Source organism: Montipora foliosa, chromosome 9 (genome assembly GCF_036669935.1).
Source record: "Montipora foliosa isolate CH-2021 chromosome 9, ASM3666993v2, whole genome shotgun sequence".
NCBI lineage: Eukaryota > Metazoa > Cnidaria > Anthozoa > Scleractinia > Acroporidae > Montipora > Montipora foliosa.
The window spans coordinates 41632958-41648942 of record NC_090877.1 but is presented as its reverse complement, the minus strand read 5'-3'; the positions used below and the strand labels follow the sequence as shown (position 1 = coordinate 41648942).

Sequence of the window (15985 nt, the reverse complement as noted above, 5' to 3'; positions counted from 1 at the left end):
TCTCGGTGTTTGTAATTTGTAACCCCTGATGAAACACTAGCACTCCGGCGTTTTTTACATATTACTTCAAACTGGCCAAAATGCTCCACGGGAGTGAATTCATCGCTGGAATGTGACGACAAAGCGTGGAATTCACTCGGTTTATGTATTCGCAACTATAAAGGTAAAGCGCCCCACTTTGTTGTTCTCTTTTGCCGTAAAATCCACGGTCGCTTGTTCGAAGTGTTTCGTTTTTTCGTCTGTCCGTGTATGGTTAAAGTTCCTCAAGCGCCAGGACCACCGGCTCCTCCAGTTCAACAAATCCAACAAGCTCCGCCTCAAGCGGCGAATTTAGAGGTAGATATGTTTTCTTTTTTTCAAACTAGAGTCAGTTTCATTACTTGGACCGTTATGCTTCTCTGGTCAAATATTAAATTTTCTGAGTTCTCCCGTTCGTCAGGTTATTTCGCATTTACCAATTCCTTGTTTATGTTACCTTATTTTGATTTGGGACGTCATCAATACTTGTTAGGTTCTCCTATTTCTTATGTTATATGTTTGGCGTTGGCGGCACTCAGGGTTCGGTGGAAATCTAAATGTCGTCTACATTTCAGTTTTTCTGACCGAGAGAGACTACTTGATCCTCTTCGGTGTATTTCACTGTACTGAACTTGAATCCTCCTGGTGTTCATTCAATTTATTTTCGTTTGGGACAACTACAAGTTGCGTGTGTTTGGCAACAACTCGACCTCGTATTTGTTAAATTTTCATGCCTGTTGTTTACATTTGGGCCTCCCGGGCCGGCACAAATACTGAACTACGTTGTAAGTTCAGGTGCCAATTCGGTATGTTTGGCTGTAACTGAACTTCGTGTTTAATAGGTGGAATCGTTTTACTTTGGGTTTCTCAGGGCGGGCACCGGCGAATACTGATCAGAATTAGGTTCGGGTGCCAGTTAAAGTGCTTCTATCACCGAAAAAATCAATTCTTCGTTTTCTTTTGATTTCAAAACTTTGTTAACTGAAGTGTCCTAAGTTTTAAGCCTTGATTTAAGGGCCCACTGACGTATTTTTTGGGGTGCGTTGCTAAGGATGTAATGGTTACGTAATTTGAGAGAATTTGGCATTATTTTGGTCAGTTTCCAATTTTTGAAAGCCAAGGACCCTAAATATGAAGTCATCATACCACGCCCATGGTCACGTGACCAATAAAAGAAAACTCTAAATTTGTCTCCGTGCTACGCAATTTGGGTATTTAATCGATGGTTTGGTAATTTGTATTCGTTTTTGCATCCAACCAAGCATGGTTCTTTTTATTTTGAAAAATGTTCTTTTTAAAGACATAAACGATACTGAAATACCCATAACTTTTTCAAAAAAGATGATTTTAAAAAAGTCAATGCTTAGCTATGTTCTGTATTTGGGGGTGAAACATGCCATGCAAAAAAAAAATTAATTCCGCAATTTAAAACCGCCTGAAATTTAGCTTTTTTCTCAAACCGGAAGTCACTTCGTTTACGCATGCGCAGTTCATCTGAGAACGAGCGCGAGGAAGGGCGAGGAAAAACCTTCGATGGAAAGAACACTTTGTGCGGTGATTTTTGCTTGTGAGTGGGTTTTCTTGTCAGCTCATGATATGATGACGTCAGTTACCAGAGGTAACATTTCACTTCCTTAGCAACGCACGAAAAATCCGTCTGTGGGCCCTTAAGAAAGAAATCTATTTGTTACATACCTAGACTTTCACTCAGCAAAGCGCGCACTGTGATTGGTTGATTCTTGGTCAAGTGCCCCTAATCAAATTCAACTGTAACCTGACCGGGATATAATTCCTCAGTTGTTTCCCGCGCCGGATGTTTTGCTGCAATTCTAAACATATAACAAAAAGTAATTATGTCTGGTCCCTCGGGAAAGTAGTTAGTTTTAATCTGGATTCTCGGGAAAACAATTAACTTTCCCCCTCGGGACCATACATTAAGTGCATATTCTTAATTTAACTGGAATTTTCCTATTCAATGGTCCGCCATTACTAGCTATAGAATCTTAAGAGAGCTGGATCAAGAAAAATCGTGTGGGAACGGGCGTGAAATAAGCATAAACACAAGTATAAGCACAAACACAAGAAGAGGAAATTCCTTTTTTTTTTGTGCTTGTTCTTATCTTGCGCTTGCACTTAGTTCACAAGTGGGAACCGGAGTGTGTTAAGCCTAAGCACAAACACAGCTATTCGCACGCCATCATGAATCTTACTAGTTCTTCTCCGACGTTACCACGATTGCGTATGCCAAATTTTCCTCCGCTTGTTCCACTGTGTGAACGTCGCATTACGCCTATACTTGTTCTACCTTGCTCAATTGTAAACCGGGCTTCAGAATGCAATGCATGTGAACGCGGCTGAATTATTATTCAGCAAGGGAGTTTCGGGCTTTCAGATTTTGAAACTCTTGTTTTGCATGTATAATGAGTTGCATTTTCACGCTGAGATTTTAAGCTAGTGAGAAAATACATCACTCGTCGCTTTTCCCTAGATCCAACCCTCTGACGTCCAATCGGCAAGTAATGGCGAAGCGTGAAATCAATTGCCCGAAACGGAAAATACCATAATACTCTTGTTTGTCCACCCAAATTTCGAATAAGCATTGTTTTTGTTTTCTCTTGGGACCAAAGTCCCAAGAGAAACTGGAAACAATGCTTATTAAAAATTTGGGTGGACAAAGGATATTATAGTATTTTCCGTTTCGGGCAATAGAGTATGTGCACGGCGGCCATGTTGGAGGACCAAAACAATTAAAAGATATTTGCTAAAAATAAAATTTACTCCCTAAAGGAATATCATTCCTTTGTTTCGGTCCTCCCTATGGCAGCCGTGCACATACTCTACGGACCTTGTTTACGATGGTTTGCTATTATCATGCAAATTAGCTACACACTTCTGAGGGGCAAACGACACAAGTTCGAGAGGTCATAACGACCATCTTAGCCACAATGGTGATTTGTTTCACGTACATTGAATTTTGATCAGCTAAGTAGTAAAATAGAATGATTACACAAGTTACTTCGATGTTTTTTTAGTGAAAAATGAGCAGATAACGAAGGAGAAAGTCAAATGTCAACGGCAATCAAAAGATAAAATTATTATAAAAGGTACTTAATTCTAAATTCTAAAATATACTTTTAGCAATGTTATTTCAATATTTCGAGACGATGTTCCGCAATTTGCCTTTTTTCCAATGTTTGCCCCCAGCATAACGTATGGCTAATTTGCATGACAATTTGAAAACCAACATGGCGGCTATCGTGAATGAGGCCTATTCTTATACTCAAAAGAAACAGCTTTTGGATAAAAATCAATGCTCAATTTTGCCAATCAGGTGTGAGTCAAACACACTTTCAAAATCTGAAGAAAAAAAGGAAATGATTTTGTAATCATAATAGCAAGACCTCGTCCCAGGTCCTCTCTCCTACGTTGGGACGGGTAGGAGAGAACCCTGAGAACTAGGTTGCGATTTCGGTTGCAATAATTTGTATTTGGTCCTCTCGGGCGAGGACTGTGTTCAGGTGGTCACTAAAGTGTGTTTGGCTGTTCCTGAACCTCGGGTTCTTACATTTGGGCCTCTCGGGCCGGGCACGAATAGTGGACTAAGTTCGGATGCCAAACGTTTGTCTGTCTGTTTGGCTTTGGGTACCACATCACTGAACTTGGCGTTCAGTTCGAATCGTTTGTTCACCGGGGCCGTTCTGACCGGGCATGAATACTCCAAACTGCTGTAGGCTCAGGTGCTATTTAGGGGTTTGGCTACAACTAAACTTTGCATTTGGTTGAAATTAACTGGCATTTGCGTCTTTGGCTGGCCACAAAACCTACGTTATGCCTACCGGGGGGTTTTGGTTATGGCTACATGTCGTCAACTCAGTTGATGTTCCATGTCTTTATGCCTGTCTGGCTAGGCGTGGATACTAGGATAGGGTCATTGGCGCCGTTTACGTATTTGGTAATAGCTTACATTGACCCTCAGGCAAATCTGTCTAACGTAGATGTGCGCAAATTCCTGGGTCGGCGTCAGGGATACTCCAAGTTATCATTATGTCAGGCTTTCTACACTGTACTGGTCCTACAGGAGATATGTCCCGTACGGTTTAACAAAACACCCAACCCCCTAAAATACCAAGAACCCTCTCCTTACCCAAGTGGCAATTCAAATCTAATTACAAATTATCATCTAAAATCTACATAAATTATAAACTAAAGACTATACTTGAATTCTACTAACGACTACCACTTAGCATGTACAGGCAAAAAATTTCAACAATATTTCCACCACGACATTTAAGACAGATTACTTTAGAGGAACAAATTATCGCAATCAAACGTTCAAAGTCTATTCAAATAAAGCGACTTATCGAGTCGAGAGACTCTGATTCCTAAAATTCCCTTGGTAAGCTGTTCCATATTAAGATGACTCAATTAAAGAAATTGTCACGGAAAACAGATGGACGAGAAAGATTTGTCTTAAATGCAATCCTGAGCACGCACGGTTCGTTTGACCCTCAAGAAAAAGAGACTGATAATATTTGAACTTGCGAGTTAGTTTTATATGCCCGTAAAGGCGTTTATTAAAAAAATTAGGCCAAGATTTTCTAGCCAGTAATTATAATTTGGTGGCAATAACTTAAGTTTGACGAAGCCATCCCCACAGGATAAATAACAATTCCTTAAGATCAAACGCTTAGATCTCCTTTGAATGTTTTCAACCAGAAGTAAGTTGCCGATTACTGACTGCGGTGCCCAAACTGAGAGCAAAAACAAAAGTGTGGGCGCACAAAGGAACAGTCAGTCAGTCGCAAAAGCGCAGCACTTCCAACATACCTGCGAAGTTGCTTTTAAGAAAGCCTAGCATCTTATTTGCTTTATCGACAATCATTACTATGCAACACTTCCAAGAGGTGTCATTTGAAATCACAATACCTATATCCCTTTCGGATATGACAACCTCTACATTAATACCACTATATAAGTACGAACTGGGCTAAGGCCCTTCCAAGAAATACGCAAGTTACTGCAAATATAATTCTCAAGCTCATTTTAATTATAATAATTATTAAAATAATTCGTAAGGTTATTAGATAATCGAAGTACCCTATTTTGGTCAGGTGCATGTATCTCGTACCCAATGAAACTACAGATCAAGAAATGCCCGAGTTAAAAAACTGATCAAGACAAAATCACTTCTTGCAACAATTGACAACGAACTCAGCTGGAATATTGCCACATCGAAAAAACTAACCAAAAAGATCGCTTCTGGAATCGGTAAAATGAAACGTGTTAGGCACCTGGTTCCTCAGACGACCTTACATCTTTAATGCAAACTCCTTTAGCACTCTTTGGGGAACCTGTGGGGTAATGTTACAAGACAAAAGGGGCAAAAATTGCAGAATAAGAGCACCCCGCGTTTTAACATTCCCTGACGCTAATGCTGGCCAAATTGTTGGAAATTCTGAGGTGGAAAAATCTTGATCGCCAGCGAAGAATACAAAAGGCCACTATGGTATTCAAATGCCTACATGGGTTGGCTCGGGACTATTTAGCATCGAAATTTTCTGAATGAAATACAAGCTACAACTTGAGGGACTCCGAGAACAAACGTATTGTTAGATTACCAAGTACAAATTATTTCAAAAATAGTTATAGTGGCGCCACATTGTAGAATGGCCTTCCTTGTGAGGCAAGGTGCGCGGAATCCCCCAGGTCGTTCAACCGCGCAATTAGCAATGCTCTATACGGCACGGTAATCACGGAAAGCAGCTTTTTTATAGTGTAATTTGTAGTTATTGCTGGTTTTCACTCGCGTGATCAACAGCCATGTTTTTCAACGAAAACAAAAGGAAGCGTTTGCATAATTATAATAGAGTTAAATTCCCGGAGGATTTGGTCGGGGCACCAAAATGGCCGCCTTTTCTTTGTTTCGGGGCACCAACATGGCGGTCGTGACGTCATGTGAAAACCGAGAATAGCTATGGAATCGTGTTCGGAATTGGGGGGTTGGGGTGTGGGCCGCATTGGTAGCTAAAAGATGGTGTTAGTATTTTTTGTAGTACCCACCCACCGTTTCCTCTTTATTGCTCATACACTGAACAACGAGTGCAATCTTTTCCCAATTCTTGACCAGTGATCCGTGGAATATTGGCCAGTTTGGATATACTACTATTAGCATCGACTTCGTATAAATGCTTTTAAATTAAGCAACGAGTAATTTGTGAATTAAGATGAGCAGATCGGAAAACATGGGCTCCTTACAGTTCACTTTCATGAGCATAAGTTTTCTTGAACTTAGTGATATTCGTCAGGACAAATGTTGAGTTTTAGTTATCATGTAAAGCTATGATCTTCGCAGTTATGAACGCCATAGCCCATTTCAGAGTTGCTGCATGTCTCAGTTTCAAAACGAGTCCTGGTGCACAACCATTCAAATGTAAATGAGTTCAGTGCGAATTCTTATGCAAATCAAACTAATTTCCCTTACAATAGTTGAGCACCAAGACTCACTTTGAAACCGAGACTAACAGCAACTCGGAAATGGCCCATTTAGCAAATGCGTAAAGAAGCCTGAAAAATTCAAAACTTAAATGGGGTTCGAGCCCTTGACCTAGCGATACCGGTGCGGGGCAGGTCCTATTGTTATTATAAGGTGGGTGGGTACTACAATAAATACTTAAAGATGGTGACATGGAAATATGGAAATGTGTAACTTCAATAAACCAGAGTGTCCTTATATCATTCTAATCCCCCAAAAGCTTTTTTATAATAACAATAGGACAAACGTAACACTTCACAAAAACAAGCGACTCGGAAATTCATTTATGTCGGATAAAAAAATGTTCAAACAAATGATTGTGAACAACACTTAATGTGTTTGTTGCTGGTGACCAAGAAGCAATACTAAACCCAACGTTGATTAGTATTGTGCATGAGCGTCAAGTATGTGGCGAGGTCCAAACTCGGTTTGAGGGCATTCCTTTGGAATGCACTGGACGCAATATGATCATGAGCGTTTAGAGTAATCAGTGACGTTAACTCTTTGAATTGAACACTCAAAGTTCTCGGAGCATTTCCCACATTAAAAAGACTAGCAACTTGAACATTTGCTCCGTTGCAGTTTACTCATTGAAATTTTACAAACGTGTTCGAGTTTCTTATCTCACTAATTTTAATACATTGTTCCTTCCATTGTTATAAATTCAATCTCACCTCAATTGAAACATTTACCAGAACCCTGCAATGGTTATCAACGGAAAATCCAGCTGTTTTCAGTAAATTGTGCAGTAATCATTGTCACCTTGTGGAACACTGATTACTGCACACTTAAGGACGTTCGCGTCAATTGCTACTGCGCATTTCACGCACACGTCGTGTATCGCAGACCACCAAGGTAAACACGCTTCTAAAGGCGCAAACATTTTCCACAGAATGGAAAGTGAAAGCATGTGGCATTAAGGGATAGCTGTGGACCCAAATCTTCTCGGAAATGTCGCGCAATGGCGTGACAGTGCGAATAGACAATCGCTTTGAGAACTTCGCAGCTTTTTTACTCTCTTGGATGCTCGGTGACCCCCACTTTTCTTTCCGGAGATCACTTCCTTTCCTGATTTTGTCCATTTTAACAAAAAACAATCTGTACGTGAGAAGTTACAAATATTTCGCCTTTTATGCTCTCGTGCGACCGAAGCTTTCTTTCTTGGACTAATATGCATCGTTTCTCAAGGTCTATTTCACCTCAGAAAAAGACATCAGCTGCAAACGTTTTAGTTATATTAGTTATGTTGAATTGAGTACGTTTACCTGTTCTAAATTTCACTAATGTAGCCTTAAATTTTTATTGCTGACAGTTGTAAGCTACTGCACTTTGATACAGTGGATTTTAGCTTTTAGAATCTCTGTACGGTGGCCAATTTACATTATCAACTCCGTTGATAAAACCAAAAAAAGTTGTAAGATAAGAACCTCTAAAAATAACGCTAGCTTCTAAAAGTGCCCCTCATGATCTCGAAAACGAGCACTGAAACCCCATTTTGCCTTTTTGGCAAAAGTAGATCATTACCTTTCTAAGGTTTAAGAAAATCTGTACGTGGGAACGTTTTGGGCGCGAACGTCCCTAAATGTGTGAATGTAGTTTAAGTTCTGATCTACCGCCGGTTCATTGGATATTACAAATCCAACACTGAATCAAGTGCCTTGATGAGTTCCTGCTCTTGTTCAAGATCTAGGGAAAGTGTCAGGTAATAAACCAGAATTACGATTTGATACCTATGAACACCAATGAAACACCACGTGAGCTTTCGCACGAAAACATATCTTCACACGTGAAGACATGTTATTTTCACGCGTGAAAAGATCACTGTTGCTATGGTTACACATGAAAATTGCGTCTTTCGTGAAATGATTCGGTATTTCATTGGTGTTTATATAATAAATAGAATATATTACATGGCAATTCATAAATAAAGCACTTCTATGACGTAAGCTATTCTCGGGTTTCACATCACGTCACGGCTGCCATGTTGGTGTCCCGACTCAATCCTCCGGGTATTAAACGCAATTGTTATGTAAACTTCATTGAAAAACATGACTGTTGATCATCTGAGTGAAACCCAAGAATATTTAATAGCTTGCAAGCAGGCTCTTCCATTGAAATGGCACGCGGTCGAAATACAAGGGGTGAACGTCTCTTTGAGTAATGTAGACATTGTACATCGGGTTCTATCTCGAGTGGCCTCCAACAGGCCGAACGCCATTATCTGTAAATTCGTGCGCAGGCTGGCAGAGGAGAATGTCATGGCTAGCAGGAGAAATGTAAATGGCTTTAGCGCAGTAGATCTGGGCTTCAACAGTGATGCAGCTGTCAGCCACATAAATCTGTATAACCATTTAACACTAAAATTGCAAGAGCTACTTTAAGTCTAAAAAATTCAAGGATGCCAACTCCTACAAGTATTGCCGGGCGACGAATGGATTCGTCTTTTTGCAGAACAGATAACTCCACTCCACTAAAGCTCAAAAGTTTAGAAGACTAAAAGAAGATTGTCAACATCAATATAAGTTAAGTATTCTTACTTATGATTGTATAGCCTGCTTTGCAAGAGTTTCCGTGGAAGATTTAATGTTTTAGCTGCGCGAAAAATGGGGCGAGAAAAGAGGGAAATGCTTGAAGACAAACCCCAGCATTTCGAAAACCGCCCACTTAATACGTGTCATCAGCTGTCATAAATTGACCAAGAAAATGTTTGATCCTACGTAGTGGGAATGAAATTTGGGCAAGAAAAACTTCAAAAGTCTGACAAGGAAACGATAATATTGATCAAATTTGTTGTAACGTTATTCTCTCAAGCTGCCAATAACTTGTATTATTTCTTGAAAAGATATTTACGCCATTTAGCCTGCATAGTGAGCGAGGGGTTTGTCCGCAAGTTTCCTTCTCCTCTCCTTCCTCTTCAGTTTTTCTTTTTTGCCCTATTCTCGCGAAGCCAGAAAAATGGCTTCGCTTGATACGCAGGCTAATAACAAGACTGCAAGCAGTCCCTTCATAAATTAGTCAAGCGGCCCGCTTTTCTGAGTGGTCACTTATTTCCATCCCTCAAACTGACATTTCTCTTTTTATTCAATTCACACGACATATAATCTACTTTAGACTTCAAATTTACTTCAATGTAACAAACATTTTAAACAAGCTGAGAAGAAAGAGGCAAAGAATTGAACCCAGATCGATGGCTTCACCTTGCAATTTCCGATATCCAGTAGACTAACGAGACAAGGTCCTGGAAAGTTGACTTCTTTAGAGTATTGACATAGTAGTACCCAGCAAAACAATTGAAAGTTAACCGTCTTCAATGGGGTTTTTACACCTAAATACTGTAGATCAGTGCGGCTTAGCTTAGAAACGCTATTTCTTGTTCAACTTAAGCTCCAATTCTGCCTGTTTTCGTCCTTTTTACATTGGTAAGCTTGTCATATTAAGATGGGATATTACATCGTGTAATTATTACAAAATGTCCAATGTCACTTTGACCGATGGCCATAAGTGTTGACCACTTTTGTGAAGCAGTCGTGTTTTGTCACACAATCAAATGAAAGGACCGAGAGGCTTGGGAAAAGGACAGAAATAAGGGACTGCACCTGTTGAAGTAACTGACGTGTTCAAAATTTCCGTTGCACCAGCAGCGGGAAATTCGGTATTGGTCCATTCGCAATGCACTGCAGATTTTTTGACAAGTTAATTACTATTTGTCAGATTGTGCTGTCTCACCGTGTGTCATAAACAGTTTAAAAGTTCAATTCCTGATACTGTACAGCCTAGGAAAAATCTAGATGAATTAACTAGTCGATACAGCTTAGGTATCTTAAAACTGATCTAGATGTCAATTTGAGCACTGATCATAATCTCCCAAACCAGCGAATCCAAAGTAGGCATTTTTCCCCGCATAGTTTCAAAATTTTTAAGGTAAAAACTCCCGAAAGAAAGGGTTGATCCTACCTTTACATTCAGTTTTTCATAGCAATATTACAAGTATAAACCATAGACTCGAAATGCTTCTATTATTCGATGAACCTGATTTCTACTGTAATGTGATCAGGGAGACAAAAATTACAATTTCAAATGAGACTAACTTTAATCCAAGCATTCCAGGTCATGTTTTTAAATAAGTACCAACACCTTTACCCTCTAGAGGAGTAGAGCTTTTTTGTTTGCTCAATAACTGCTTTACGCTGTTCTTAAAGACCCTCTAGTGCAGCTTTGCAAGCCATTTTGATTAGCATTATTTATTGACAGCACAACTCAATCAATCCCAATCTGGCTTTCGTAAGGGACATTCATCCCAACTATGAATATTACACATCATCAATGACTTTAATAGTAACATGAATCAGCATCTAAGTTCTTGTGTAGTATTTATGCACCTTCAATACAGTATCACGATAAAGAAATTCAACCACTATGGCTTCCATGGGATTGTTAATGATTGGTTTTCATTGTACTAAAACAATCGCACGCAAACAATCCAAGTTGGTCAACATATCTCAGATAAAGTTTGTTCTTGGTGCATTGCTCTTCTGATATGTCAACACTAATCACAAATGTTCAAATAAACTTAGGCTTTACCTTTTTGCTGATGACCAAAATATCCCAGCAGGTCTAATTTGCAGGTTGCAAGTCATTGTTTCACCAATACAGGAATTATCCTTAACATTCTTAAAACTGACCTTAGGCCTAACAAAGCTTAAAGGGTAAGCTTTTATGGATGTTTAGGATACTTTATGTATTTCTGAAACAATGAACTGCAACCTACAAAAAAACCCACTGCAAATCTCTGGTAAGCCTGCCCATATATGGTAAGCCTGCCCATATATGGTAAGCCTGCCCATATATGGTAAGCCTGCCCATATATGGTAAGCCTGCCCATATATGGTAAGCCTGCCCATATATGGTAAGCCTGCCCATATATGGTAAGCCTGCCCATATATGGTAAGCCTGCCCATATATGGTAAGCCTGCCCATATATGGTAAGCCTGCCCATATATGGTAAGCCTGCCCATATATGGTAAGCCTGCCCATATATGGTAAGCCTGCCCATATATGGTAAGCCTGCCCATATATGGTAAGCCTGCCCATATATGGTAAGCCTGCCCATATATGGTAAGCCTGCCCATATATGGTAAGCCTGCCCATATATGGTAAGCCTGCCCATATATGGTAAGCCTGCCCATATATGGTAAGCCTGCCCATATATGGTAAGCCTGCCCATATATGGTAAGCCTGCCCATATATGGTAAGCCTGCCCATATATGGTAAGCCTGCCCATATATGGTAAGCCTGCCCATATATGGTAAGCCTGCCCATATATGGTAAGCCTGCCCATATATGGTAAGCCTGCCCATATATGGTAAGCCTGCCCATATATGGTAAGCCTGCCCATATATGGTAAGCCTGCCCATATATGGTAAGCCTGCCCATATATGGTAAGCCTGCCCATATATGGTAAGCCTGCCCATATATGGTAAGCCTGCCCATATATGGTAAGCCTGCCCATATATGGTAAGCCTGCCCATATATGGTAAGCCTGCCCATATATGGTAAGCCTGCCCATATATGGTAAGCCTGCCCATATATGGTAAGCCTGCCCATATATGGTAAGCCTGCCCATATATGGTAAGCCTGCCCATATATGGTAAGCCTGCCCATATATGGTAAGCCTGCCCATATATGGTAAGCCTGCCCATATATGGTAAGCCTGCCCATATATGGTAAGCCTGCCCATATATGGTAAGCCTGCCCATATATGGTAAGCCTGCCCATATATGGTAAGCCTGCCCATATATGGTAAGCCTGCCCATATATGGTAAGCCTGCCCATATATGGTAAGCCTGCCCATATATGGTAAGCCTGCCCATATATGGTAAGCCTGCCCATATATGGTAAGCCTGCCCATATAGAAAAATGCTGCTACTTTAGTTAAAACTGCTTAAAAATTCTGTTAGGAATATTATCGGGCCCATGGGGCTTAATTGAAGTAAATTTTTTGCATACTTCATAAGGTTGCACTATGGGGAATGTACCGGCGATGGGGGGGGGGGAAGCTGGCAGCAAAGACATATCAAGCAGGGGGGTGTCCCAACTTACAGATGTAAAGAAATTATTTAGCGCATTGGCTAATTCAGGCTTAGATAAGGTCTTACATCACGCTCTAATAAGAGGTGTCTGGACTTCTCAGATCTACCCGACATCTTATTAACTATCCCCGACCACTTACGGCAGTTATCTTTCTTTAGATCTTGAACTTTGGTTTGATAAAAAGATTGTTTGCGTTCAGCGATAGTCTGCTGGACTTTGTTATGTAGGGATTTCCAAAGGGGGGTATTCTGTGAATGGAAAGCTTTTTGGGGTTCTTTGACAAGCATTTTAATTGATGGAGTTATCCACGATTTATCTGAGTGGTGGAATTTCATAGACTTCAAAGAAAAAGAAACGATCTACTGCACTTGTCAAATCTGCCGTGAAAGAGCTAACAAGCTTGTCCACAGATGGATTAATCAAATCCAAACCACCAAACCAGTTATGGGTAGAGACCCACCTCCCAAAAGCATTGACAGCATGACGAGGGAAAAGTCGGACAGGACGTTTAGCAGTGCCCTGGCTATGATTTTTGCTTCTAAGATTTACCCTGGGTAACCATCTAACGGAATTATGATCACTAGTTCCTAGAGGGGCCAAAACGTGAGGTTTCTCATAGAGGTGAAACAGGTTAGTAATTATAAGATCAAGTATAGATGTTCCCCTAGTAGGTTGATCAACAACCTGTTTCAGACTATGACAAGCAAATAAATTTGATATGTTACAGTCATTAAAGTCCCCAAGGGTACAATTCCACAATCAGGGTATTGGTTACGTAGTGTATCGATAGTACTAACCAGGTAGTCGTTTAGATCTTGGTGGTCCTTAGCGCTTAGTCCAGGTGGATGGTAGACAACACAAACCATAATGCAAGATAGTGGTCTAGGAAGACGTGTTGGGCGTAAAGAGAACCACAAACACTCAAAATTAGGATCTTCGACATCAGGCCTACGCTTAGTGGAAATATCATCAGATATAAATACACAAATTCCGCAACCACGGTGGACAGATAGGTCTTTACAGACCGCATTTGCACACACATTTACAAAAAGACTCAATCTAGTGTCAAAAGTAATTAGATAATTAATTTGTTTTATGATTACTTCACTCAGTGATTGGTTCAAAGTTCTCTCGCCACTTTTTTAACCTAGTGAAACCAAAACCAATCGTGGCTCGCGCGTGCACATTTTCCCGTACTTTGTGTGGGCTACATGTAATTACTTGTAATTGGTTTGCTGGATTGTCTCCGTCCTTTTTGATTGGCTTTACAACACTTATTTGAAACTCGCTCTAGCTGATTGCTTTCGTAGGTTGTGATCACTTCGCCAAAGTTATTAGTCTGGTTTTTTGGGGGGAAGGGTTTGTAATGCGCATGACGTCTGACTAGCTAATTTCACCATCAAGCCTCTAATTCGAAAATCAAACTGTAAATTTTAGCTTGACTAATCTGTTCGCATAAAGAAATTTGTCACTCTACAAAGTTGCTTACTTTCACAGGGTTTTAATTTGTGGCAGACACACAGCGCTATTACCCAATTGAACACGTCGTAAATAAATATGTTTTTTTAATGAAATTTCCTTTGCCAAGGGCCAAGGAGTTCTTGATGACTTACTTATTTGACTGAAATGGTGGAGGAAAACTCATGAGGACGGTGCCCCCCAGGGCAAGAGTATCACTAGTCTTACTCGGCTGTCTTGTTCCTCTTGAATAGTTGGATGAAGAAGAGACTTTCCAAGAAAAGCTAAAACTACTCAAGGAAAACACTGGTCTGAATAGAAATGACCATCTGTTTACCATCGTAGAACATTTTGGAAAAATTGTACCATATTCAACATCCAACAGTTACCCAAATTAATACATGTTAATGTTTTCTTGATGCAGCATGAAGTTATTTTAGATTCAGTATGTGCAATCCCTTGCAAGAGCTTTTGGCATGCATCATGCAAGGCCAATGAAGTGTCTCGTTAGGTGTAAACCTTCTATGTATTTAAACAAAGCAAGAACGAAAGACATGGTTTGGTCAAAGGATGATTTTGTTGCTCAGCCAGTTTAGTTCACTTGGTGAGAACACGGCATCAATCATTGGTGACGATTACGACATACAAACCACTAGGTCTTCTTAATGCATACTGAGACAAACCTTTTTACCAAGTTTCAGGGAGGCGTTCTGGTGTTAAGTAGACGTTAAATGGAGATTTGCAGCGTTATTACTTTGCTGGTGTCTTGAAGCAAGCGTGTTTTTATTCTCCTTGCAGAGAACTAGAAAAAAGAGAAGGTACATTGGAGTTAGCAATCACACAATGCTCTTTCGAAATTCTTGGTTTACATGTCAGCGAAAGCGAAGCGAAATAATTTAAATCTGCAATTGCGTTTGTGTTGCATTTTTAAACACTTACACATTCTCTTAACAGGGTTTCGCAAGTGTACAAGTCGTTTTCAAACAATTTCACATTTCATTTGACCACACAGACCAAGCAGAGAGTTTGTTAATATTCGTTTCACCCGTGCTCTCCTCATGTATGCCAGTCACGAAATTTGGGTAGGTACCTCATGTATGTGTTACAGTTAAATTTAAATTCAGGTTAATTTTAATTTCAACCTAGGCCATTTTATTTTAAACTACAATCCTAGACAAAACTGTTGGAAAGGTTAGCACTTTTGAAGTCTTCATTGCTTCTCCCCCCTCCTTCAATGTTGTGCAAAACTGAATGGTTTCAGTGGAAAATTGTTGACTTACCTTCCAACATTGAATAGGGGGGAGGGGAGCTATGTAAGCGAAAGTGAAACTATTTCTTTTGAGCTTTAACAGAAGCAGGTTGAAATACAGCTCTGGTGTGGTTCATTTACATAACCTTCCCAACTACTTTTGTCTATGATTGTCTGAAAATTCTGGGCGTGGTCTTAAATTGGAAAGACAACTTTTTTCTTAGCGTTTCAAGTGCCTTTGAAAAACAAACACAATTAGTGCTTGCTTTAACATTTAACTGCTTCTTGCCATGTTATCGTGAATTTTAGGCGTTCATCTGGTTAAAAATAAGGCAAGTTTTAAACTTTCATACATGTACATGTGTTAGGAAGTCATGTTGCATTAGTGTCTCAATGGTATTAAATTGTAGAGCAAATAACATAATGAAAATTCCTTCGTAAATGAACAAGAAGGGGAGGACTAAATGATAGTTAATTAAAGCCAAAAAGCTGGTCTTGAAAGGTCAAACGAGTTCACTCTTACAATGGCGGACGTCAGTTGCACTTTGCCAAGTTGAGAGCAGCGCCTTTTGAAAACGTCATGTGCATTTCAAACAGAGTCACATTAAATAAGTTAATTAACAGTGATTACTTTTTGG

The 15985-nt window shown here is 40.0% G+C and overlaps 1 long non-coding RNA gene across 1 annotated transcript; it reads right to left on the bottom strand.

Annotated features, from left to right (window-relative positions):
- Positions 1-1711: 1711 nt before the first annotated feature.
- Positions 1712-15148, bottom strand: LOC137970007 (uncharacterized). Its single transcript, XR_011116747.1, has 4 exons — positions 15038-15148; positions 14782-14900; positions 13438-13522; positions 1712-1847 (listed from the first exon to the last, which is right to left on the bottom strand). It is a non-coding gene; the product is annotated as an uncharacterized lncRNA (long non-coding RNA).
- Between the last annotated feature and the right edge of the window lie 837 nt (positions 15149-15985).